Source organism: Pomacea canaliculata, linkage group LG3 (assembly GCF_003073045.1).
Source record: "Pomacea canaliculata isolate SZHN2017 linkage group LG3, ASM307304v1, whole genome shotgun sequence".
NCBI lineage: Eukaryota > Metazoa > Mollusca > Gastropoda > Architaenioglossa > Ampullariidae > Pomacea > Pomacea canaliculata.
In genome coordinates, this window is record NC_037592.1 from 37,412,437 (window position 1) to 37,435,743 (window position 23,307).

Below are 23,307 nucleotides of genomic sequence, written 5' to 3' on the forward strand. Positions count from 1 at the left end.
CAAACCTTTTTCTATTCTTTTACTCTAGAAAGTCATTGAAATGGCGTGGAGGTGGTACAGTCGGCCAGAGAGCGGGTGAGAGACAATTTGGGGTGTCAACGTGAGATCAATTAACTGCAGGTTTCACAGCCGATTGCCTTATCCGCTTCTCTGGTCTCAGCATGGGCACCACCAGCTGTCGCCTTCACAGTGATGTGATCTGTGAAGTGTCTTACCGGCTGCTAACGGTCAGGCGGTCCGGTGGCGCAGACGGTGAGTTGTCCAGCAAGAGACTAAGGACTCCCTAAGTCCTTTTGGTTCGGATTTGTACGGATGTGACACCTGTACCCCAAGGTTGACTCAGCCTGGCTGTCGTGGGTGAGCGCTGGCATTCTCCTGATACCACATTTTCTCCTCTACAACCACTTTACTCAGCAGCTCGAAAGCAGCTAAATAGGGATCAAATAAAAAATATCAACCAATGAAACCGTATATCGGACACGAATAGAGATCTCACCTTAAAGACGGTCACCGTCAGCGAGTGAGACTAATATACGAAAATACAGAAAGAAAAAAAAAGAAAGTTCCAGAATAAAGTATTTTCAGGAATAAAAGATAGGGAGTTGTCAGCTTATTTAGCCTTTACAGTATGATGATGACATTAAAGCATAAGCATCAAATGCACTTCAGTACTCCATGAAGATGAGTTGATGACAACGAGCAAATCCAGCATAGTTTCTACCAAGCAAAGAATTTTGACTTTGACACAATTTAAGGCGAATAATTGCTACTTTCACATCTACAATCCGAACAATTTACGATCGATTCCCACTCCGACTTCAAGAACAGGGGCCTCATTGCATAGTTCATGTGCTGGACTCCTTTGCCTGTGCCAGTTGTCTCCCATTCGCTACCTCTTTATACTAGAGTGTGGCGCGTGGCAGACAAGACAGGAGATGTGCGGGGATGTGGACAGCCATCTGTGTCCTCCTAGCGACTACGTGCCTCTTGCACGTTTATTTTATTCTGAAAACTTCCGCACAAATAAAGAAATACGGTGTCAGAGAGAGAGAGAGAGAAAAGGGAAGGAAGAAAAAGAAGGGACGAAGAAGAACTATGTTTCTCACTCTTGTTTATTTCTCCGACTAACCTTTTTTCCACTGACCAATCTCGCAAATATTAGATGTGGACGCACCCACCATGACAAAACTTGCGACTGTGTCGTTTTCGCTTGTTTAGCGTGCAACAGCATCTACCTTACCTCATGCTAGATAAACCATACAGCAACAACTACCTTACCTCATATAGCTAACGGTTAGCATGAACATGCACAAACTATACCTCATGCTAGATAAACCATACAGCAACAACTATAATACCTCATACTAGATAAACCATACAGCAGTAACTAACATGCTCATGCTAGTTAGGCTCGTACATCGTGCTAGATGAGCCATGGATGGTGCCTTGTGGTAAAGTTTGTGTAAAACCCAAGATATTTGAGCTAATAATAAATAAATAACCTTAAGTGTTAAAGGTTGTGGATTGATATCTACCTTCTCAAAATTTCCAGCATCCTGACTTCGGCCTTAAAGCTAGGTACTACTATATTTGTTGCATCCCATGATATATCGTTTTGTGGAGTATTGATGTGATGCATTTTCTTCAGCTATCCTTAAGGAAAGGTTATTTTTAGGATGTCGCCGATATTGTGTTGTCCAAACTTACATTTAAATCATCGATGTAAAAGAGAAGAATGAAAATAGTGAGTTTGTACTGGACCTTTTGGTAGACTGATACAGAAGGAAGGTCGGTTTACTCACTAGTGCGAAAGATGAGCTGTACCCAGCTTCAATGCTGGCTGCATCCTGTCCATCGACTAACAACTCAGGTCATTAATTTGGGGCTTCGGTAGTTGCCTTTGAAGTCAATTTCCTCGAACTAGGAAGTAATTATGCGATTATGTTCTCCTGCTAGGATTATTTCCCTTCTCCATCATAAAGCTTGCTTGTCAAGTCCACCACGCCCACCCTCGCCACAGATTGATTTCCCCATCCCGCACCCTCCACCCCCAACTTCCGTTTCGGTCACCATGACACTTCTGACTTCATTGTTACATCAGGTTGAAGACTAGGTGATATATTATTATCTTGCAGTGAAGCGACCAGCTTTGATGGAAACAAACCCACAGACCGCAGTCACAGTTACTGCCCCTCCACTCCCTGCCAGTGCACAGACACGTGACTAAAATCAAACACTCTTGACAGCCAGGTGCGAGCGGTCGGGAGCTCTCGGTGATTGTCAGGATGAAATGCAGAGCCGCATCGGGTCTTGCAGAACACGCCCAAGGAGCTTAGGTACGGAACCCGAGCACAAACTTATTATCAAAGGACATGGATTAATGAATGATACTTTCCCTAAAATCTGAGCTAGAACTTTATTCCATTTGTGAGATACAAACCTTTAATTAAACAATGAGGTTCTCACTGACAAAGACCAAGGTATGATCCCCTCCCCCTGCGACATCTTAAAGGTTTGATGATTAGACAACGCTTTGTGTATGCGCTCAACACTCAACCTCCTTCTGTGCCATCAGTGGTGGGAAATTAGCTCAATCTATGCCTTCATTAAAAAGAATAATAAAATCTGCACAACTCATCTGAACAATGAACTAACGACAACAGTCTGGTTTGTTCACTCTATAGCAACTTTGAATTTATTTTACACTTGGGTTATACCCTTTCAGTCAAGAGCGAATAAAGCAGCTTTATAAATACCGATAAAAAGGTTCACAGAATAATATATTCCAGACACAGGAAGAGAGTACCTGTGTCTTGACCATACGAATTTTAAGAGGGTAAGCGGGCTAAAGAAAAGGAGACGAATTATCATTGGTCCTGGTTCAAAGGGACATAGTGATTGAAGCGAAGGAGACACCGAGAGTACAACAGGCGTCTTAAGCAGCCTCGCCTCCTGAAAGTGTATAACTTCTGCTGTTGGGCTCTAGAATGAATCCATACCATTTACTGTGTAAGATACGACGAGAGAATTACTCCATTATTATTAGTAAAAAAAAGGAGGGTGGGAGAAATGCCGCTTGTTAAGGGGAACAGCTTGCTGTCGGATCCAGAAAGTGTCTGGCTCCTCGTCTAGGGGCTGCTCACTCTCCACCACCGAGTGGCTTGCTGCTCAACGCTGAGTGGCTGCACGCGCTGTCCATGTGACACTAGCTGCCATTCTCCAGGTAACGTCAACGTTTTCTCCGTTTGTCTGCTTCCTTTCTACAGATCTTCCTCCAGTAAACAAGGACTAAACAGTAAATAAAATAAAGATGGCTTTTACTGTCATTCCTAGACTTGCTTTAAACTCTTGAATAATCTCTGTGGATGACCAAAGGTGTTTTTCTTTGCTGCACTGATCCTAAATAACAATCCAGTATCCAAGCAACGGTATGGCTTAAGCATGGGAGGAGGGCAGTCTTCCACGAACAGTGGCGATCAAATAGTTATCTCCTCGTGTGTCGTCCTTGCTAATCATGATTTCGAGAAATGTTTGTCCTTTTACTGATAAAAGAATTCTTTTTGAAAATGTTTTCATTTCTCTCGTATAAAAGTCAAAGTTGGCGTGACTTGTCTCCCCTGTCAAGAAGTATTTCATGTGTTGATTTTCTCCGGAACCTCTCCCATTCCTACCCTTGTCCACAACGCTTTTACTTATCGAAATGTTTATGCATTACTTTATTTGACATTAGATGTTTCAGGCATTTATGGTTTCACGCTGGGACTCTGTATGAGTGAAATTGCCTCTTGATGTGTCCGTGAACAGCACTGAATCCTGGGGCACTGCTGCCAACCTGCCGACTGTGTGGTACAGGTTCTCCGCCATACATCCGGGGCTCGCAAATATAGATCAGCAAAAAACTCCTTCATCCACTCTCGTCAATTTATTCCTATGATGTAACATTCATTACAGCGCTTCCTCGCGTGCCATCCATATGCATATTCATGTACACACACGCAAGCATATCAACACACAGGCACAATCACACAGAGCAGCACACGCACACACGCACGTACGAAAGCACGAGCACACACACACACACACACACACAAAGAAGTATGCCAAATTTGTCAATTCCCATTCTGCGCATCCCCCGATCCCTTTAAATTGAACTAATCAACAAAATCAAACACACGACACCTTTCCCCAAAGAACGCTTTAAAGTCGAATCGACATTTTTCAATCGCCAGGGCAAATGAGGCCTTAATAAAAAGACAACAAGGGCCTGCGAGCAAATTTCAGGCGGTGAATTCTGCTCACGCTTCTCCGGCAGTCTTATTCTTTCGCGTCGGGCGCTGACACAGGGATTTGAGGAAGGAAGTACTCTGTCCATGATGCGTTCTGGCCTCAACTTGCAGAGTTTTTGTCCTCTCTTCTCGCCTTTCTCGTTATGTGTTCAGTCTAGTAAGCGCCCGCCTATAACGCACTACTGAGGCATACGAGTGGCAAAAGAACCAAATGTTCGACCATATAAACGACAAATACCAAAAAAGCAGAAAAAGTCACATAGAGAACAGAGTTAGAATACAGAACATACATCTTGAAATAAAGAAATGAACTGTTTAGTAATTAATAACTCCGACTGACCAAAAGTTATCGGGACTTCTGTGGGAGGAATTCCTCTGCTGGCGCCCCATAGTCGCCATGACAGTGTTTGCATGAAATCTTTGAATCATGCGAGGTGCGGTGAGTACTGTCAGGTTTCACAGACGGCATTGTTTTTAAGTCTGGTGATTGGGAGAGGTTTGCTTCAGGCATGCCGCCCGGCATTACACCCTGCCACAGACCATCCAGGGCTACGTGGAGGACAGACGACAACGTGGCAAAGGGAAAGTGGTCGGGTAGTTGAGGAACACTAGGAGTTACACTTGTGATACCCAATGAACAGGGTACAGAATAAGTCCGAATAGCGTGTCTGGTCGTGTCCCCACGACGACTGGTCACAGTTAAGAACAGACTGAGAGAGATGTAGTAGTCTGACATGAGTTTTTACCCGGAGTTAACAAACAACCGACGGGTTTTGTGCATTGATAGTTAATCTTCCAGCAATACACAGACACCTTGGAAGCCTCCGATTCGAAAACAAATGAAGAATCCTGACTGACTCTGCTTGAAACTAAGTACCCATGTTAAAACTCAAAAGACAATATTATTGTCTCGGTATTTCGAATGCCCTACCATTATATTTTTCCAAACTAATGACATTCCATTTTTTTGTTTTTGCTTTAAACTGTTTTGTTTTTTTTTTAATTCAAAACTGAGGAGGTAAATGTCAAACTTTTCATGTAGATTCCTATGACAGTACTAGTGGTAAGATGAACGCAAGGTGATGTTACAAGCCACAGGGACTGTTCAGTTATTTACATCGGTGGCAAAAGCGGATACCATAGTGGTTTTAACATGGGCGTCCGATACCAAGTCAGTTCAATACTCGCGTGGCGCAGGTAATCTTCCTAGATTGACTAGCAGTTTAAAGGGTATTTGAATTGAGGGAGGGGGGAGACAGAGAGAAAGAGGGGGATGGAGGAGATTGCACAAGACCTGACGGGAGAAACATGGTCCGAACCCCTCACTACTCACCGAAAAGCCAAGTGAGTACCTAAGATAATAACTTGTCTTGTTATTTTCCATGTCATCATAATTCTGTGTGTACCGACAGCTGTAAAAGTGTAAACTGTGTAGTCCTTGCGCTGCGTGTATTTGCAGGAATACGGCAACTTACAAAGCTCTTGGCAAGAAACAAGCGCACGTTAATGAAATTGTGCCAGCCCTATCTCTGGAAACTCAATTTTGATCATCATGATCGTGATTCAATTCAATCAAAACCATTTCCTTGCCAGAAAGAAGACTTTCCAAAAAGACTCAAACTGCTTTTTCTTCCTTATTGCTGTCGGAGGGAAAAACAAAGAGACGAAGAAGCAGAGCCGCCATTTTTATTCACACCGTAAATGTGTAGTTATTCATGAGGGTGCGTACACTGTCGAATTTGAGGAAATTAAGTCCCTTGCCAATTCAGTGCTCTAAATAAAGATTGACGCCTGTAAGGTCTTACTACTTGCAGCCGAAATCAAATTTCAGCAGCAAGTGGTTTCTCTCTCTTTCTCTCTCTCCCTCTCCCCTGGGTGTAGGATTCTTCATTACCACATCCTCTCTTACTCATGAGATTTCTTTTGAAGAAACGGAAAAGAAACCCCAAAAACAAAAGGGGAAACGTTCTATGAGCAGTCAAACTGAAATAGAAACCTGGCCTCGGCAAAAGTGGTCTCAACCCCCAACGACCAAAAAGATGTTAGGACGGGATTTACTTAACAGTAAGTAGAGCGATTAAGAGAATTTTTTTGATAGTTTCAAATTCACGTTTACAGTTACAGTTTTAAAGGTGCAAAACTCTAATAAACGTATATACACGGTATCAAAAGACGTTTGCGCAAAATGCTTTGTATCGTAAGATGACAATACCTACTGTATGTTTCCACCCTCTCCACTCACGTCTTACTCCGCACATGACGTTAACAGCGCCTGCCAAGACAATCCATTTTCCCTGACCGCGCAAGCGCCTAGCTCGACTCAGTCCGGTCTCTGCCAGACAAGCCGGAAAATGGTCAGAGACGCCGAGACTGCAGTCTGGAGATGTGACCGGACGTAAATAAAGTTGAGCCGAGAAAATGGCCATTTGATTCGATTATGTCGATCGACTTCATAGCCCCTCGTATCAAGACAGAGGTTCTGTGCGTCCGTTGACAAATGAAGCGAGGCTGGTGGAAAGGTTTCCAGTGCGGTCCTGCTTGCTGCGACACATAAACCTGTTATACTGAACAAGTTCCTGGGAATCAAGAGGATACCTCTCATACTATGCGCTGCAACTTTCTATTAGCAAATTTTCCAGTCCCCTAGGAGGACAATTTTCTTGCTGGAATAATAGACAGAGCCGATTAAGCATTAGGAAGAGTATACTAAACAGAATGATTTATGGACACGGTGGTGGTGGAGGTAGTGGTGGTAACGATGACGATGATGATTTGTTTAAACTTGAGCATTTTAATCCCCACGCTAGTTACTAACCAATGTCTGCATAGCATAATATTAACAAGACCGCAAGTCTCAGTAAATTCAAAATATTGAACTAGCAATCAAGGCAATATGTGTGTGTGCATCTGCATGTGACTGTCCAAACGCGCGTGTGTGTATGTGTGTATGTGCGTGCATAAGATTGTGTTGGGACACTAAATCACAGTCTACAAATCTTTTAAAACTCACATCTTGGAAGTGGATACACTCGAGCAAAACATTCCTGTTTGTGTTTCAAACAAACAAACAAGTTTCTCCAATAACACGCCACTGCTTGCACGTGATTCCTGCACTATTAAAAAAACCAAATATTTGCTGGGGTCTTTCCGCGTTTAAAATAAAATACCGCATGGCAAACGGAAAATGAATTACGAACGAAAGTGTTTTTTCTCTCTCTTTCTCTCTTTTTTTGCAGGTGAAAGCAGCACAAGCCTATCGCATGAACTGTGACATTTTCAGAACTTTTAGCCCGATTTTTTCCGATATTAATTTGCTCTGCCAAGCGTGTCACGCGGCAGCCAGTCAGCGCTGGCAATTAATACATTCTGCCCACGTGTGCTAAAGAACTCTACCTTCCTGTCTTCTTATTTCGCAGAGAATGAGCTTATACTTCTTCTAAAAATGTACAGTAATTTAAAAACAAAACTCATCTCCTTACTAACTTTTTCTAAGTGTTGTAAGATTAATCATGGTGAATTATCTTCCTACCCCCATCCCACTGCCCAGTTTTCGTGAAAGTATGTAAAAGGAAAATAACTCAAACTTCAAATCAACCTAGCAGCCGTGTTAGGCCGGTAGAACTTTCTATGTATACACCCGAGCAGGCTTCGAACCAGTATTTTTCTTCTCCAAGAGCACACCAATTATCAAACTCCTTCATCATCATCTCAGAGAACTCACAGTTCATAAATGGTCAAGAAAAACAAGTCTATTAGGTGTGATGTGCCATCAACTGTCAACGTGACCAGCCTACCCCCACCTGTCAAATCAACAATACATGTCACCTAAAGATATCATCATCCTCACGACCACCACAACCACAATAGTGTATTTCCCCACTTGGCAGGCCCTCAAAATAAAGCTGCAAGAAAATTAAAGCTGTGCAACTTCCAGACTACAACAGCAAAAAAGTAGGCAAGACAGTTAATAAAGGAGGAAACCTTAATGATAGAGATGTTGATGTTAACAGCATTAATGGTGACGACTGGCGATTTGTACATGCTCGTCAAACACATTTTGCCTTAAGAAAGACAGAGAAGTGAACGCAGATTAATCTCAGAAGGATAAAGAGACATGAACAGAATAATTTCAGAATAATGAATTTGTTTTAAAAGCCCACATTTTCCGTACACACAGCTTTAACTACCTCTCTCTACAAGAGCTTCAGCATAAACAAGATCACAAGAGATTCTGTATTTTCTGTGCCAATGATTCTGTTTAATTCCTCACATAAAGCGTGCCCAGGGCTAACATTACTACAGAACTGTCACCTTTTTTAGTCTGCCATAGGCCTTTCTCTTGCCCTGAATCCTGTCAAATATTTGGATTCACCGATCCCAACTATCCCACTCAGTGGTGTGTAACTACTTTTGTTTCACAACTGCCGCGGCTGAACCTTGTCTGCGGCTGACATCAAAGGCCGGGCTCATCTCCACACCTGCACGCTAAAAGCGAAATCCATGTCTCATAATCGGATGGAAAGAAAGTTGTGCAGAGGTGATCTAAAAGCAGAAGAAGATCAAAGTCGGTGTAAGATAGCTAAATGTAAAGTGATTAGTTGCAGACAAATGCTGATATCTTGGAAAACACAGCTTTATTTCAGCCTGATACTGTTTCCACCTATCAGATAGGGCCTTTAGATAAAGAATTGTTTTACTTTCACACCCAGAGATTTACACACCGAAGCAGTTTAAACCTTCATGGGGGCTGCAGTAGAAGGCCTGGTGTTACTAGGGTACACGATCTGCCGGATGTCCCCCTACCGCACTGATGTTTATCATTGTATAGGAATAGACATACACAGGTGTCAGGGTACACAGATGTACAGGTATACAAATTGTGCAGCTGTACAGGTGTATAGGGGCAACGATACGGAGGTGCACGTATAGGCACGTACACTTTACAAAGACCATCTGCACAGAGGTACACGTATACATAGATTTATGTATGTTTACCAGTATACAAGATTACTGATAAAAACTATTCAGGTATAGTCAGAACCACCCTGTCGAATTCGTTGGATAGCTGGAGCTCTTTGCATAGCTTTAGCTAATAATTCATAATTAGTTGGGCTAGAAGCTCGCTGATTAGGAGTTCAGACAGCCATTCAATAGGAAATTTGTGTTTGATTTATCAGAAAAGGTGAAAGACAAGCGGGAATGTGGGTTGCGAGCTGTCTTCCCGCCTATAAAAACTGAATGCAGAAACAAATAAAGGTTTTGACAACGCCATGATCTTCATAAAAGATGGGAATATAAACTAATACTTCAATTAAGAGATATTGTAAAACAACGTCAATAAGGTTACAAAAAGAAGTAAAAGAAATGGAAATAAATAGTTACAAGATATAATCATGATGATGATGATGATGATGACGACGACGACGGTGATGATGATCTGACTCCGTCTCAACACAGTTTCGATCATTACTGAGGGATTTGTCATCGTATGTTGTGGGGAGGGGGGAGGCAGTGTGAGAGGGAGGTGACTGCTGCACAGCCACTGTCCACACTCTAATGTATCGCACATGAAGTAATCCGATCCGATGAAAAGAGGATTCACCTTAGTCTCATTGCCAGCAAATCTATGACAAGCTCAAACTCCTTGCGAGAAATCAATGCTGCAGCTCCTGCCACCACCACAAGCTATTTCGCACACACACCGGCACATTTTCGCTTTGTTCCACGACAAAGGCCATCAGCATAAATCAGCCCAGCTCCTCTCCGCCTCCACCCTCCTCCACCACCAGTTGTGAGTGCATGCGCGCGCGTGTGTGTGTGAGGGCTAGCGCCGGCTGTGTCTGTGTGTGTGTGTGTGTGTGTGTGCCTCTGTGTGTGTGTGGGATTTATGTGGAGGACGTGTGCCTGAGAACACAGTTTGGCAGATATTCATATGATAAAAATGAGTTTTCAACCATGCCTTTCATGGTAGGTTGTCAGCTTCTATGCTCCTAAATCAACATAAATAAACGTGAATGGTGGTTAATATGTGCACGTATATTTCAGCTACGTGGAAAAAATAGAATTTACCTTTGAACTCAATTAAATTTTGCAATTCTTCCAATATTCTTTTCAGCAGTGTATATCACCGACACCTAATTACAGAACCCACATATTTGATCTAATGCCTTTGAACTTACTACTGCCATCGTTAGTATCAACACGCTGAAATTAACAGTTTCCATCACAAGGTAGACACGTTTAACACGTTTGTTCACAGAATACAATTGTCCGCCCAGGTACCAAAGACTTCACAAGAATGTCCCCCACCAAAACTACTTTGTGATGCGCGAGACGGGAAAGGCGTACAGCCTTCTCAAAGTCTACATATGTGCTTGACATGGACGAGACACACAAAGGTCGCTGGGAGCGCGTGCAAGTGGTAACCGGCGACAGATTGCTAACAGAAATTAGGACGAATTGATTCACCAGAGTCCCCGAGATGCTCACTAGGAGACAGGAAAAAAGCCTGTAGCAGCATTATGAAGCAGCAAATACAGATTTCATTCAGACCAGCTATTTTGGGAGCGAGCTGGAGGTAACTGTGACTAGAACTCTTTTTCTTCTCCTAAACACAGCGAGGGCATTTACAACAACCCTTTGGAATACAGTTCAGACTTCGCACACAGATTGATTGATACCTGTTCCCTCATCCACTTTTAAGCTTTTGTACATGAAAAGTAGAACAGGTAGAAAATTATAAAAAAAAAAAGAAACACTTTCCTAAGATATGTTTAGACGAAAGCCTCATCAGCAGCTAAGCTGTAACTATGTATTAAAGAAGGAAAGTTCTGTATCATAGTTTTATAAAGAGGAAAGTTACTGCCATTTATACTTGTGCTATTAATCCATCTAGCGATAGGTCATTATTACTATATTTAGCAAGAAGCAAATCAGCGTTTTGAGAGATGTGTCTCTGTTTAAGGATAATAATTTTTCTGAACTTTAGTCCTCCTAAAGGTTACACTCAACGGAGTCACAACACTGTTTTAGTTTAGTGTCATTTAATTTATTTATAAATTTACTAAGCTATTTTTTAGTTTCTTTTAACAGACTCCGGTAACAGCAAGTACACAATTTAAGTTGTTTGTACATAGTGAGCAGTACGTAAACAAACATGTCTTTGGGTGGCATAGTTTGTTGTACATACCGTATACAGGACTTTGGTAGCCGATAGGACACACCTCTGCCTACACTCGGCAATACGCAAATAGAAGATGAAAGTTATACGAGTAACAGAAACCAAACAAAAACAAAACAAAACAAAAAACCCAGTCTAACAAAAATGCTACAAAACAAAGAAACGAAGCGTGCGGGCGTGAACGTGTGTGTGCGTGCGCATGTAAATTGTGTATCTCCGTAAGCAAAATCCAGAAAAAAAGATGCCGGAAGGCATCCTATGCTAGGAAGGCATGAAGAAAAAAACTTTAAAAAGTGTAACAGTAGTTTTAAAAAAACTGCCGATGCATCTTCATTCTCGGCATCCCTCGCCTAATGATTATTACCTGCAGTCATCAGTCCACGTCTCACTTTCAGAAGCGTCTAGAAAATCGGGTTGAAGCTTGCGCTTCTGTCATCCAAACAAAGCAAAAAAGTCAAAGCCAAACAAGCGAACTTGTTGGATGGGGGAATGCTTGTCAGGTTAAACAGAATGTATAAACATTTGGCCCACCTTTTGAAGGAGCAACAGTTGTTGTTCCCATCATCTCATGCGTCTAATACCGTCTCTCTATCTCTCTCGATTATTTCCCCTTCTCTCATTTTCTCTTTCTCCCTGTCGTTCACTTTTACCCGCTTGTGTCAAGAAGAGATGGCTGTAAATATACGGTCTGTCGACCAGAATGCTCGCTGACTTTCTTCCATGTTTGAAACTTTGCATTAGGCAAGAACCTCATCTGCTTTATGTCCCTGTCCACGCTAGGCCTTTTCAGGCAGGCGATGTTTAACGGCGGGCCTGCAATCAAGCAGACAATGACATATCTACTCCCGGCAACAGCAAGGCATCCCAGGTTACGATGACACAGCACTGCGAGAGCGTCGGGGAAGGACGTTCTTGATATAAACATTTGAAAGTCTGTTGTTGTTTTTTGGGGGCTGAGGGGTAATTGGTGTTTTACGCCGAGCCAGCGACTAAGCTATACCACGGCAAGGCAGACCAGGCCTGTAAACAGATGCCACATCCAGAGAAAGAACAGCATGCCCGAGACGAGAGCTGAACCCAGGACAGCCAATCGTCACTGAATTGGAGACAGGCGTCGGACCGCCCTGTGCTCTTTTAGGGCTGGGTGAACAAGTTAACCTCTCATTCGTATCAAGGTAGTGCGAATAGAATGGAAATAGTCTTTCTATCTGGAGACTTTTCTTGCGTTGCCATGGTGACGTGGAAATTTGACTTCAGATTTTCCCTCCTCCTTGCCTACAGTGGAGGGGGAGAGCTGACTGAAAGATGTTCAGTGTCAGCGAATAATAGTCTTGAACGCTGCGTAAGTTCTTGAACTGGTGCCTGGGAAAGTTAATTGTTCACATTGTTTTCGTATATCGCTATTGTGCAGTATGGCAAAAATATTGAAAGAACAGAAACAAATAGAACGAACAAAAGTACAGTCAACACTTTCTGAAAAAAAATGAATGAATGGGGCTGTCATAGCCATGGTGCTCCAACAAATACATTAATTTCGTTCAAAGCCACGAAAATATTGAAATTCATTAATACATTCGTAACAGCTTCAGCGAGTTTGATGTGTTATGATGAAAGCCAGTTTCCTTAATTAAGTGTCAGAGTTAGCGCGATGCCAGGTCTCGGCAGTGTGGATTAGCCACGGCTGTCAAATATGAGTTTTCTGTTACAAAGTTCGTGCTTATAGTGAACATACACTTTCTCGCTACTCTGAGGTTTGACAGGATATTCTAGCAGCTGTGGTAACTCAAGTGTAAACGAACAGCGCGCTTCTCTCTACAGATGGCTGGGTAGGGGAGGGGAAGTGGAACTGGGTGGCGTCATTGTTCCCGGGCTCACTTTATAAACTTTTCTTTAATGTCTGGAGGATGCGGACGGTGTGGATAAAATACCCATTCCACAACCAAAGAAACGAAGAAAAAGGAACTTTTCGAATTATCAGGTTTCTTCTAGCAACGTGGCAAACAATCACGCTACCTCACGATCGATCAGTCTTTTTCTGAAAAACTGTTCGACCATGACAAATTGCCTCTAAATGATCTGCTGTGAAAGAAACAATCACAGGGTTGCACAAGAAAGGGCCAAGGGGTTTAATTAAAAAACAGGCAGCAGTGTTCCGTAGCCTTAACATCCACTCTTAATTTGAAGGTGAGCTCGAGCTAGGTTGTTTTGCAGCACCAATCTCTGACTGCAAATACAGTTAGTGATTGAGAATACAGTTCTACGAGCAGATTTTAAACAAAATAATCATAGAGAGGGGGATAGCTTTTAACCGCCTTGCCCCTTTATAACATTTTTCGTCTCGTTTCAGTGCTATGCCAACTATTCTTTTATCAGCCAGCGAGTCAATTTCATACAAAGACGACAGTGCTATCAATACAATATCAGTTTAGCCATTAAGCGCACCGGAAGCATACACATATAATATCACCATGTTGTCTCAAGCAGAATCTGGCCACAAAAGCTATATAAAACGTACACAATATTACTATATCAAGCAGTGTAATGCTACAAACAAAATACCTTCGTCCTCATGATTCCATTTACTTAAAAGAGACATGAACAAACCATATGACTAAATTCAATTTACGGTTTCGGTCATGCAAATTTAACGCAGAGTGAAAAAAGTGTTTAAGAATTATCTAAGGTCTCTCTACTTTGGTAAGTTTCAAAATTCATATAAACGAGAAGAATCTCTGGAAAAAAAAAGTTTGGCAGGCCAATGCAAAGGTTAAAAGGCTACGTCTACCCCCTGCTCCCCCACCCCACCCATTTCATCGGTGAGAATTTGCACGGAGTCCTGCTCAGCTGGTCCCGGTTTAGTTTAATAGCTGCACGATATTGCTGGACTCCTGCGCATGTGCAGGACAGAGCAGTGAGAAGGCGTCTGCACAGGCCCTCCTCCACGACAACCGTCGTTGTTCCGAGCTCCGTTCTTTGTCTTAAACACCATTTGTCCTCGTCAGGCGCCGGAATAACACGGAGCTGGTCCTGTCTCCCTGCACTGTGCATCACACAAAGACCACTTCAAAAAATCCCGTTTATCATCCTTCCCCATTGACAATACTGAAGACATTTTTTTTAAAGTCTTATGACACACCTTGATTTCTTTTCCGAAGAAACCTATGCTTGTGCTGATTAGTCAAATGGTTCTAACGCTCGTTTTATTTTTTGATATTTTTGTTTGTTCTCTTTTCAGAAGCCCATCTCTAAGCAAGCGCTTGAGTTTTTGTATTTCTCACTCACTCTATCGATCGATTGATCGAAGTAGTTCCTGAGTGGATGACAAAGATATTCTCACAGCCCAGGGTTAAAGAGAGAGCGAGAGAGAAACCCTCTCCTTATTCTGGCCTCACACGAGAGAAAGAGGGAGAAAAAGCATAACATAGCTTGCAGATGTACATTTCAATAGCTTCTTCTCAATAAATTTCTAGTTTAAAGATGATATAGCGTAGGGACCATCTATTCATTTCAAAATTTCGCATTTTATTTTTAGCTCCCTTCAGATTTGTACCTGGCGGCATTTCATAGCTGTGTGAAGTGTTTAGTCAAAAGATACACAGATTTTCCTCAAACTCTCCCCTCTCCCACTTCAGCAGGAAAAAAAATTGCGATGAACATGAGGGCTGCTGTGAACCCTTCCGTCTTGTCGATGAATACAGGATGAGAATTATCTAAAATATCATCTTCTTCCATTTCGTTTATTGCCTGCACTCGGCAGGAGGTGTTTGCTGTCAATCCAATGCAAGCGCCAAAAAATGCAGAACAAATAATTATGTAAGGCCGATATTGACATTGCTATTCTTTTCGTAATATATGAGAACAGTTATGATTGCATGCATAAAATATTATATTTCTGTGATACATCAGAAGGAATCGTTTCATTTTATCAGACAGATTATAAATAGTCAATTACAATGACAAAAACCAACTTTATTAATCCCAAAGGGAAATTGCACTCAGAAAGTCTGCTCCGTTATAAAAATAGTGTAAGTGCTAGTTAGACGATAAAGATAAGGACAAGGACAAGAACCACACTACAAAAAATATCTCTCATTCTCTCTCTGTTACGCATGTCTTCTTCCCTGACCAACCACCAACTCCATAAGCCCAGCCTGACATTTTATGTCAATATCTAGCTTAGAGAGTATGTCAGTGAATAACCTACTATACAACAAGATGCGCCTGTTTCATGTTGCCCAAAGAGGCATTACTCATTTCCTTCACGTTTGACAAAACAAATCAACATTTGCTAACCCCCTCTCCCTCCCAGTTTATGTGAACCCCGTTAAAGTCAGCTTCCAACACAATGGGTATTGTCTGAACCCCGCATTCCGTGACGGCCTCCGCAGACCTTGACCATCAAGTCCAGGGAAGACAATTTGTAATCATTTTGTCACGCTCCCTTATCCCCCTTTCCTCCCACCCTGCTCTCCAACTGGTATCCAGTGCTTGCCTGCACCTTGTGTACGCTACAGAGAAGGGAACATGTTCTGCTTCCCTCTTTGACAAATCTGTCTAAAATCCACTCACCCGTGTTAACATTACCTCATCACGCGGGCCTGTACTCTCGAGTCAGTCATGCGTGTAAAGACTGCTCATTACTGCCTGCCAATCATTCGAGCCGAGAGGTCGCGGCCAGAAGCTGATGGACGGTCGGCGGTCCTGTTACGAGTGTTCTAATTTCCCGAGATCGATACCCGCTTGCGTGTGCGTTTTTTTTTGTTTTTTTTTTAAATTTGCTTTGCTTTTTACAAACAAGACAGCAGCTGTTTCACCTGCGTAGACTATCCGAATTATTTTTTTTTGCGTTGTGTCCCGAGTTCTGTTGCGGTTGGAAAAGTCACAGTTTTGCTTCCGGGCAGAATTTAGTTTGCGAGGTCATGGCGACCTACATTTCGCTCATTTCGCTCTAGGATGACATGGCTGCGTTTCGCAGGGCCGCTAGCAGCTGTCGATCTTGACAAGCACCAGAAACGAGACTCGAGATTTATGTGCGTCATCATTTGCCGTGTCGGTTGGTGTGAGTATCTGAATCGAAAGTGTTTCCACCTTGTCATCTAATTCACACGATAAAGGTCTTCGATGATAAAGAGGATAGAGCTTATATTCCTCACAGAATTCACATTATACACGATTGTTTCATTAAGGCACAGATCAAAAACATCTTTCCAAGAAGAATCGTTCGTGGAATGAATGATATTCCTTTTCTGAGTGTAGAAGAGAGCATTGCGGGGATAACATCGTGAGTGTGACGGAGGTTTTTCGGAAGGTGGTGGAATCGGGATGAAGTGCGCAAAGATTGCGATTTAACACCGGCTTGGCTCAGGCGGCGAGCCTTACTGCCCTCGGCTGGTGAGTGCTCTACATTAGCCGCTACAAAATATCGAATTAATCCAATAAATGTAGTAGGCGATAAAGAATGTTGACACAATGATGCTTAACGTTTTCGTTTGTTGCTATTTTACTCAAGTTCTCTCCAAAACGGAGATGTGTGTCGGAGATGGGTTAGAGAGGGCGGGGTAGGTTTCGTGTTTTCATGCATCCCGCATTGTTTGCAAAGAGGCTCGGCGAAACTGTTTTGAACCATTACGATCGCAGAGAAACATCTCACTTCTCTCGCTATAGTCCCTATCCCTGTCCTAATGGCAGTTGTCCGACGTGGATGCACTATCTTAAAGATCTATAGAATCTAGATAACCATCTACAGAAAAAAAATTAAGTAGTGTGAAATACAAATACATTAAGAAACTGAAAGGTTAGACCTTTCAACCCCGCATATCACGAAAAGAAATGTACTAGGTTCTCTAAACTAAGCGGACAAGGGACCAGCATGATGCTCCTTACAGTCTTACGGTATCCAATTTTTGCTTCGATTAACAATTTCATATTAGCACAAACAGAACTATGGTCTTTATAAGACCCCGCAAACAATTTCGAAGACCTGATCTCATTTACTTTATTAAATCTTGTCTTCCATGTCTTTGCTCAGGAGTTTCCTTTTCCTTTCATTTTCACCCCAAACAACTGCTAAAACCGCCAGCAAGCCTACCCATTTATTTGAAGATGCTCTCTCAAGACTTCAAACAAATCACGCTGAAAAGAAAACATTCAGTGCTCTAAATCAACATTTTACATGTCCTTTATAATAGCATTACTAATTATTAAAAATGTTATCAGCCGGAAGAAATATAAAAACGTATTATTCCTAGTTGTGAAAAGCAGTGACCAGTCTATGCGTGTTTCGCGAGGCCTAATGAGCGATTTACAAAACGCCGACTTTTCCGTTTGCGCAACAAAAATAAATTTTACAAACAAGAACCCAATTAATCTTTTTGACTTCTGTTATTTGATTTCAGATTATGTTTTTTTCAATTATGTTTTGATCGATCGCTAACAAGCCGGGTCAACTTATGTGTCGTACTGCACGGCGGGTCAGCTCGGAGGTCACGTCACTTTAGGGTCAATTAATTGCTCACGCCATGTTTGAAATAACATAGAGCCACGTAAGCTCAGTAAACCTCTGAAAAGAACTATAAACTGAACCTATGACAATCGAAAATAAGTAGGGTCAGTAGCCACTCGTGCCACCACCACCCCACCCCTAAAGAAAAAAAACGAAGTAAAAGAATTTAACCACGAACTTGTATTACTGGAGTGCTGGCAGACGATTTTTCGCCAGATTAACTACTAAAACGATGCATGATACTACACAGCTTCCGGCTTAGTCAGATTCTTTGTTCAGGCTCGCCGGGACTAACAGTGAGAGCTTCGCAAGACGCTAAGTATTGGTCTTGGCAGACAGACAGCAACCCACCTACACACCCATGATTTAAGCTCACGGTCATTGGGAGGACAGGATGAGGTCAGATAAGGTGCGTAATGTTTATTGTATCTGCACAGGCTCTATTAAATACTGTTTAGATAGCAAGTTTGTCATTTTATGCATTACATCATTGTATATCTGTCCAAACATTACAAGGCAGGCTAGTGTTAAAGTCTTCTGATTGAAACAGCGGTCACACTTCACTGCCATCTCCACCATGAAGAAAGCTCCAAATGAAAGGTAAATTTGCCGGAGGAATGCGCTGACCTTGAAACCGCGAAGGTGTAAATGACTGATCAGATTGTGACATAAGGAGTAAGAATACGGAGGGAGTGCAAGACAACCACCACAACCCATCCCCGCCACGTGCACTGACTGACCGCCGTGGAAGTGACAAGCGCATTTCGTTTACTCTGGCACCCCCGAGCGTTATGTAACGGTTTGAGCTGATTTACTGGCGCATTCAGGTCTTATTTTGCTCTCTGTCTAATATCAGTCGATCTACGACGTGAGGAAGTGTTTATGCAACCTCTGTCACCTCTCTTATCTGCACTCCATCTGCTTTCCCAGATCTGAGAATACTAAACTGAATAACACGAAATTGCATGCAACATGGTGCTGACATGTCCTAGCATAACGAGAACAACAAATATAAAATAGAGAAAAATGTTTCTCCTTCATCAAACTCCACCGTATCTTTCTCATTCTCATTCCCATCTCTGTTTTACACACGCACGCACGCGCGCGCAAAAACACACATTTACGAACAAATGTAAACACACACAGGCAACACAGAATCAAGATCTGCACATTAAGCCAAACATTATTTGACAGCTACATGAAGTAGCTATAAAAATGGTTGACATGAAATCATTTTCGCGTTTCTGCTCCACGAAAACAAACAGAGGAATCAGGATAATGTGCGTGCGAGTGACATGCCGGCTACTTTGTCGCACACTCCACCCCTGGTGAAGGTCAGAGCCTCGCTTTCAGTTCTAGTGCCGGTCCTTCCTGTGTACCTGGCAGATTCCTATCTCTGTCTAATTCTGGGAGGTTTACTAAGGACAGTCACGTCAGCGTGTTCAAGAGCTTGACTGCCCGCTGCGCCCGCTTTCGAGGCTCTATCAACTGTGTAATCTCGTGCTTAAGTGATTTATTACCCAATTTCTGAGAACATCTTCCACATGCTCGACGACCGTTTCAACACCGGGAGGATGGAAGGGTGAAAGAGCAGAAGAGGGTTGAGCTGTCGGGAGAGAGACAGAATGAATATAGGTTTGCGTCAGTGCGCTGCACAGATAGGCAAATCATTTCTATATAAAGACTCCACATCAACTGAGAACATTTGTCTTTCAAAATTTAATGAAATGACATAGGATTTTTTAAAAAACAAAACTTAAGCCTGCACACCACTATCACATTAACCGTGCTGCCACTAGCTTCATTTTCGAGAACCAGCCACAGTGTGGTAGTCATTTGTGTAGAATACTACCATGTGGAACGTCAGCACGTGAGGAGGTCAACAGATTCCTGTAGACGCCCCTCTAACCTAACTGCAACTAGTGTGAGGATCTAGCGAGCAAAGGTCATTTTCCAACATCGCCATCACCAACGATGCTATACAAATCAACAGCTACTATCATCAGAATTCTTTGTCTGCAGTTGACGACAATCAGGACTATGTAAGCTGTATTTAACATAAATATAAACCTTAATTAATTTCGATTGATTAAGTAAGAAATGTTATGGCAAGTAACACCCCCGCGTAGTTTTTTCTGTGTAAATAGCTTGCAGATAACTGGAGTTGCCAGACTGGGGTGACCGGAGTATTATGGCCGTTAAAGTGAGCAGGGTTTTAAATCACTAGACGAGGGCTGTCAAATTTCCAATCTTCCTTGCACCCTGGCTTATGTGGTGTCCACATCCCAACCTGAGGCGCTAAAAGTTTTTCTTAATCTTGATTTTCGATTTCCAGATCGATTTTTTTTTTATTATTATTCAAACAGCCTGAGGGCCGCTTCCAAAATGAATAGCGGAGCGAGAAGCGACAGAGCTAGCTCACGAATTACTTCCCCTATTCAGAAGAGAAGCTCTGATGTTGCTTTTTTGTGTCAAAATAATCCTCATCGACAAACAAATACGTGAAGGTGGAGTGAAATAGTTTCTAAACAAGCAGGGAGATAAAATAAGGTTGTCCGTGTTGTGTGTGTTGGGGGCTGGGATATTTGTAGGTTTGTTCCCACGCTGTTAAGCAGGGATTGAAGGGAAAGGAAAGTTATCAGTGATGTTCCAGGCTGGTAACAACAGCTTGCGAGTGCTTCAATACATCGAGGTAACAGATGGTATGTGTCGTGAACAAAGCTCACATTCAACTCGACAAACGTTAGGGTTCAACTGCAAAATGTAGCCACTACTGAGGACATGTGTTCCATATAACTCAGCAATGTAATACTATCTTTGATACACGTGTCGTTTTACAATAATTCAGAATAATAATAATTTTGCTAGAGGCATACATGTCATAATCCCAGAAGATAATTGGACAATTATAGTACATCTAGTTATAAAACAATCGGGTCCTGAAAATCCAAGTGTATTCAGTCTGTTTAAACCAGTACCGTTTAGAGTATTTTAAATGTACGTACACATGAAAGGTGCTTCTATTTCTGTAGTATCTATTATCAAGAGAGCCACATCAAGTGAAAAGGAAAGACTTACCTGAAGACTATCCAAGCTCTTATCTCTGTGGATCTTGCCTAAATTGTCTCGTAGGGTACAAATCCTTCTGGGACAGCAGAAAGCCGAGTGAATGACTTCGATGAATCACTAATATTCAATCAGGGATCTGGTGGATAAACAAGAGACAGAAACAAACTCAGAATTCTGTGGATCACTTGCTAGTCTTTGCTATCAGTTCTAATGTCAAGTCTTACTTCAAGGCATTTTCACAAGTGCTGCAGTACTCACAACGGAAATCATCACAACAAGGGGTTAACCTCAAAGCAAAAGTGTCAAGACTGCGCACACTTGTTGGCACTCTTCATTCAGACGATTATTTGAAAAGCATTCCCTCCAGAACGACCGCTGGACACAGACACACCACGTGGCTTTCTCTAAGATGTCTCATCCAATACGTCAGCACTATTCAATCCCAGGCCACATTACTGCCAAGGAAGACAAGAACATCGCCTGAGACTAAGGTCGCCTCATCGTGCAGTCGTATCTGTTGCTCGGGCACTCGAGGCAGACCGCTGTCTGAGGTGCAGCCGACGCGCGGTTAAATGGCCGCCGAAATCGTCTGCCGGCTGTTCCATTCTCACGGCGACTGGCTGTTGCCAGGGGACGCGCGCGCGTTACTCTCGTCACACAAGGGAGACAAGCAGGAGCGTCGCCGGGGCGCTGTCAGGGATAACGCACGCTGCGTGCGCGTGTGTGTTAACGATCTGAGAGTCACATGATCAGACAATAGGGCAGGTGAGATACACCCATGCACACACACATACTACAAATGCACACAAAGGGTCGAAAAAAGTTTTATTTAAATTAAATTTAATTTAAATTTAGATTTTTATAATAAAACAAATGACTCCTCATATTCCTGCAATCCCTTAACAAACACATCTTAAAATTAAAATGTCCACTTTATCTGTCGTTACTATGCATAGAAATAAACGTTCTTCTTTGCTATTCTTCGGCCTTTCTGTACCGACACTTTCTCAAAACTTTAATATTTTCTTAGCAGTTCATAACGACGTTAAACAGAATAAGCGCTTTAAGTAATTATCTGTGTACTATGAATATGACTCCATATTTTGTTGTTTTAGCATTTTATTTTCGAGCATTATTAAATATTTCTTAGGGCTGATTTCATTATGTTTTCGCGCTCTAAACGCCTCCCGCTTTATATTAGCCTTTCATTAATTCAAACTGTGAGCATGACCGCACATTGGGAGGATTTCACATATACCGCAACTTCTGTTAGTACTGTGCGTGTGTTATTCCTCTACCTGTGGTATGTCCATACCGGTAAATATCTATGTGTTGACATGTGATGCTCTGGAAACAATAGAGGAAGGGTAGAGCTGCATATTCTACTTGCTGTGTCTTAGATACGGTGAACCACTACGTCGTGGTCACGTTATACTCCGTTATTCAGAGTGAGAAGACGGTCTTCTTTGCACGTACCGCGCCACTGTGATGCTGCGGGCTCCTTCAGTGCATCCTGAGCTCAACTAATCAATCGTGGGCTCCACTAATGTATCCTGGCTGCTAAGTTTTATGGGCGGCAAATATTTAACAATATTTTGCACAAATTTCCATGGCGGAGGTAGGGGAGGGGGTCAAACACGTTCGCCTACTTTTTTTTTTTTCGTTTTCTGTTTATGACGGATCCGCCATGTTGCAAGGCATTTATGAGAGTAGAAGATGTAGGAGCCAAAGGGAAATAAAACAAGTATTTCATCTCTCAGGGTTCTTAACACCTCTACCCACTCCCCCAAATATGCGCAAGGATGCATCTAAATATTAAAAAAGCTCTGAGAGCAAGAAACAAATGTTTCCGAGAAATGGCAATATTTCATTTCCTGACACGAGAAATTAGCACAAATAGATTTACTGTATTATGCTAGGCGTCTCATTTTTGCAATACACTAAAAAGCTTTAGGGATTTGGAAAAAATAGCACGTAAAACGAAAAACAACCTCGGTAAAACTTTTATAGAGAATTCTCTGCATTAAATCAGTAAGAAAGATTTCTTGGTTTATTAACCATTACTTTACTTTGAGGGAGTGCAAAATTAAGTTCCTAGAACTAAACAGCTTATAGCATACTACAACCATCTGCTGCCGCTATGAATATTCACTTTCTATGGATACGTTTAGTGTACATCTGCATTCCACAGTATACAAATGAAGCAACCCTTTAATTATCCTCAAGATTTAATTACTCTTTCTTTCTTCTTGCATGAGTCACAAAATGTC

The 23,307-nt window shown here is 42.2% G+C and overlaps 1 long non-coding RNA gene across 2 annotated transcripts in view; it reads right to left on the minus strand.

Moving 5' to 3' along the window:
• The window catches only part of LOC112560862, a 99,245-nt gene extending 76,841 nt beyond the window's left edge, over window positions 1-22,404 (minus strand). The window contains exons 1-2 of one of the 2 annotated variants that reach the window (XR_003098611.1): window positions 21,296-22,402; window positions 21,047-21,173 (exon numbers count right to left, since the gene is read on the minus strand). This is a non-coding gene — a long non-coding RNA (uncharacterized LOC112560862). Of the gene's footprint in view, window positions 1-21,046; window positions 21,174-21,295 lie in introns of both variants that reach the window. The other variant, XR_003098612.1, reaches the window with a different exon arrangement.
• Between the last annotated feature and the right edge of the window lie 903 nt (window positions 22,405-23,307).